Source organism: Penaeus vannamei, chromosome 7 (assembly GCF_042767895.1).
Source record: "Penaeus vannamei isolate JL-2024 chromosome 7, ASM4276789v1, whole genome shotgun sequence".
Classification (NCBI taxonomy): domain Eukaryota; kingdom Metazoa; phylum Arthropoda; class Malacostraca; order Decapoda; family Penaeidae; genus Penaeus; species Penaeus vannamei.
This window is the reverse complement of record NC_091555.1, coordinates 14059411-14064410: the sequence shown is the minus strand read 5'-3', so window position 1 is coordinate 14064410 and position 5000 is coordinate 14059411.

The following is a 5000-nucleotide window of genomic DNA, read 5'->3' as shown; positions in this document are numbered from 1 at the left end:
CCCAACCTGGGGGAAGTATGCCACGCTGCAGGTTGAGGGGGTCATCTACAGTACTACCTTTTCTAAAACCTAACGTGGTACCCTTCCTTGAGACTACTGTCCTATAGCATTCACAAGCTGCCTATGCACATTACTCGAAAGGGTGGTTAAGTTTCATTGCAGTCAAAACACAGCTGATCATGCTTATTTTAAAATGTAAATCTCATTAGCTTTTGTACACTGTGATTCAGTGTTTGCTGTCTTTTACAATCTGGAAAAGGCATATGATACCACATGGTGGCACCATATCCTTCAGCAACTATCTTCCCATGACATAAGTGTAAACAAGGGAGTTTCCAGTTATTTATGATTGCATCCTTCTATATCAGATTTGCCTCTTCTACTTTCTCTTCTTTCCCACAGTTCGAAGGTGTTCCAGAGCGCTGTAAACGGATTAGTTTCAGCTCTACCGCTACCGGTCATCACTATATATAGATGATTTAGCTATCTTTGCCTCTGGTCTTTCCATACCTGCTTTCCATAAGCTACTCAAGTCTACAATAACATCAATCTCTTCTTAGGCTACCAACCACAGCTTTCAATTTTTTACCCCTCCCAATATCTTGTTCGTTATTTCCGTGGGAGGGCTTAGGAGACGGGGACTGAGGCCCAATGCAGAGGATCACCCCTGCATTGGGCCTCAGCCCTCGCCTCAACTAATTTTGCTGTCTTTTCATCTCTCCTGTCCTCTTCCATATCTTCTTCAGCCCCTACTTCTATCCCATTCTTAAGGTGTGAGAGCCGTGCTGATAGGATGTAACACTAGCTTTGTGTCAGTCGTGAACGACCTCTGGGAGCCATGGGCACGGTATTCCCTTGGTTAATTATCTAACCATACCCCTTATGGGACCCTGAGGGGTAGACGGTTTCTTTTCCCCATTTAATTCAGGCTTACCATGGCCAATAATGATTCTTTACCCTTAATAGGGGCATTAATGTCTCCTTTACCAACTTGCCTATCTAAATTTGATTTTGATGGCTTTCCGACTCCTGCCCTTCCTTTGACAACTCTAACCACTGATGCTAATACCCTTTCTTTGACGCTTACAAACAACTCTAAGCATTCCAAAACACCCACCCAGGTTATTACTCAACCTCCAGAAAGCACCCCTTCCTCTCTCCCAACACTCTCTATATCTACCGCACAGTCCTTTTCAATGTCTACCCCCTCTTTCCTTTTTACTTCTCTTCATCCTTATTGCCCCCCACCACAGAACTACTCCACTCCACACAACCCCATCTTCCTCTTGCCCCTTGTCCTTCTACTACCTCTACCTCTGCAAACCTTCTGAGTACTCTCTTTGGCCAAGCCAAGTGGGATCGATTACCCCCGCAGTCCCCTATTCTGAGAGTACCCATCTCTTTCAACAGTGACTCGAGAAACAAATAGGCAAAGATACCTTTCGCAGTCACTTTGATCGTTCACGCCTTGTCACAGATACATCTGAATTCCAAGCTCGGGCACTATCTACCCTAACTGACCTTAATGGCCAACCCATTCCTGCCAAACCTCACCCCTCTCTTAATACTTGTACTGGAACTGTTTTTGCCCTAAATGCTTGTCCTATCTACAACAAGGACTGGCCAGACTCTGAAAAATACCTATTTACCTGCCTTGCTGAATATGATGCAGTGGCATTACAGTGTTACACTATTCCTCCTAGAGGCTAGTGTAAGTCCCACGTCAATATTGCCAAGATTATCTTCCGTAGACATGTCCTCCCTCATGAGGTTTATATTAGTGGATTGTCCGACCATATCAACCCCTTCCTCGTCAATGTCAAATGTTGGTGTTTTGGCCAACCAGCCAGACATAGTCCACTGCCCTCTATGTGCCTAACCTGGTCATGACTGTTCAAATTGCCCTGCTCAGTCACATACATGTATAGCATACTGCATAGTCATAGCATACTGCATAGTCCTGCAATCTCGCTGACCACGTGGTTCTGTTCACAGCACGCGGGATAGAAATTCGAGTCTCGTATAGTTCACTTCATTTCGTTCAGGTAATTTGGGTAAGGGAAAACCCACCGTTAATGAAGACGTGTATTCTAACATGCGTAATCGAGAAATTATTACCTCAGTCTATAAGATTTTGTAGCGAATCCGTAATTACGATTATATAATCGGAGATAGCGTAAAAATATTTCTGCCTTGTGGCATTGCAAATCGTGATAAGTGAATATGATGCACAATACTCATTTACATATTTTTTCTTTCTCTATGAAATGACAATCGGTTAAGTAAATCCTCGCGGATTGCCGTTATCATTTCCGTTAACTATTCTCATATCTATCTGAGATGGTTTGTAGTTCAAGTAGATCTGTGTGCACCGCTACTCATCTATCCGTCACTTATTTTCTTGAAAAATACAAAAGTGAATAAAAACGAAATAAATGAAACATCCCTCCTCGGTTGTCTTTCTTTTTCTCTTACTATCTTGGGCCTTACGTGTATGATCTGGATTGTGATGTACAAAAGTGGACGTGGATATCCGACGCGGCACCAAAGGGGATGTAACTGCAGCACAATTGCCTTGCCATGCCGTGAGACAAACATCGCCAGAAGATCGCCACAGGTCAAAGGACCAGGACATCTTATTGTAAGTATTAAGCTGCCCAGGATGAAGTGGAAGGGCGCCGCCTGCCAGGACGCTCGGTCAAACTCCAGGAGCTCCCAAGTGCAGGAATAAGTCACCCTCAGACGAAAGGACGCCCCTGCTCGGACGCCCTTTGACCCAGATGCAGGCTACGAGGACGTCTGTATGAGCCACAGCCGAGGATCTGGATAAATTTGCATGGACGTGTGGACGAATACGAGGACAACGAGGAAGACTGGACGACCCGAAGTCGAGGAGGAACTAGGTAAAACCTTTGAGGACGCGTGGACGTCGAGGCCGGAGAAATTCACCAAGGACCAAGACGAAAAAGCCGACAATCAGGAGCAACACGAGGACGACCAGGAACAAGAACTCAAGATGACCAGCAGATGGGGTCCAAAAATGGGTCACCCTTGAAGCAATTCAGATGACACCACGAGGATGAGGCGTCAGTAATATAACATACTATATAGTCATAGCATACTGCATAGTCATGCAATCTCGCTGACCACGTGGCTGTGTTCACAGCACATGGAGATAGACCACGTGTGTACCCACGCTGTCTGCCTGCACTTAGAGCTGGCGTCCACCTGGAGTGTCTGCCCGAGGCTAAAACTCGGGCGGGAAGTCAGGGTGGGGCTTGGAACACCCGTTCTTTGTGTCATGATGATCGGTTGCCTCTACTGTCGAGGGAACTGGAGAGGCTAAGAACTGAGAAGGTGAGAAGACCTGGTAGTGGCACAATCAGTGTAGGTGGCTACACCTATAACTGGTCGGGCAGCAGCGACGGTTGCCACCTCCAGCAGACTCCAGCCCTCGGTAGTATAGGTTACTCCAATTGATGAGTGTATATTTGTATTGAGACTGAAGCTAGCATTTGGCTTCATGTCTCTTATTGCTGTGTATGCTCATACAGATGATTGTAAACTCGACATGAAAGAGATGTTCTACACGAAACTTGCATCTGTGTCAGACAGTTCTCCCCAGCGAGATATTCGTATTGTTCTGGGTGACTTCAATGGTTGTGTCTGTCGGTCCCCATGGTTCAGGAGCTGATGACGGCAGCGAGAATAGTATCCTTTTCCAGGACTTTGCAAGGTCCCAGAAATTGAGAGTTTCTGGCTCCTGGTATCAGTGCTCAGACCCATATCATTGGACGTGGTACAGCAATGCAGGTAATGCAGCCAAAGAGATCGACCACATACTCATTAGCACTCATTGGAGGATCCTTCAGAACTGCAGGGTGTATAGGAGTGCCGAGTTCTGAGGTATTGACCTTAGATTGGTTGTGGTATCCCTCTGAGTCCCCTTCAAAATTCCCCAGCTGTCCAAAGTTCACCCTAGACTGTTTCATTTGGACAGGCTGAGGGAGGGGGTTTGTGCCCGGGAGTTTGCCGAGACAATTTCTGGTCGTTTCACAATGCTCAATAACCTGATGGACCTTGTACTTCTGTGGGACACCTTCAAGCGTGAAACGTTTTATGCAGCTCAAGAAACAATTGGCGAACGCTCGAGAGCAAGACAGAACTTTATCTCACAGGAGACACTGGAAGCCACAGATGCTTGTCGTCTGACGGGATCGGGATTAGCGCCGGTCATAGGCGCACAAAACTCAGTCGCTGCTGTTAAGAAGGGACAAGGAACAATTTATTAGGAGTCTTGGAGAGGAGGTAGAAGGTCATTTCTTAGTAAATTACCTTCGCCCTGCATACCAAGCCCTGAGAATGCTGAAACTTTTCACAGGTGACAGCAGTTCCCTCAGTAAGTGGCCAGATCGTCTCAGATCCTGTTGTGGTGTGGGAGTGCTGGATTGAGTATTTTGAGAAGTTGTACCAGGTTGACTACTCGGGTAGTGCCGGGATTCCGTTGCCGGACCCACCCATCAGTAAAGATCCAACCTACCTAACTGAAGTTAGGGTATGATCTTGCATGCTGTCCTGACTGCCATCTGACAGTCTGGTAATGTGCCCCCTGACATGTTGAGGAGTGTGGTCATCCTTCTCTGGAAAGGGAAGGGGTGGGGAGCTGATGGGATTGCAGCAATCACCGAGGCCTGTTGAGCTTTTTTCCTGTTAATTCAGGACTGACACAAGGCTGTGTCTTTGCACCAACACTTTTCAACAATTGCATGGACTTTATGCTGGGCAGAGCTACTATTCAAAGTCATTGAGGAGCAACTCTGGGCAATTTCAAGGTTACCAGCCTTGACTTTGCTGATGATGTTGCTATTCTATCTGAGTCCTTGGAAAACTTAGCGGTGGCTCTAGATACATTTAGTAATGAAGCGAAGCCCTTGGGTCTAGAGGTCTTCTTGACTAAGACCAAAATCCAGGACTTCGAGGACTTGCTAGGAGAACCTGTT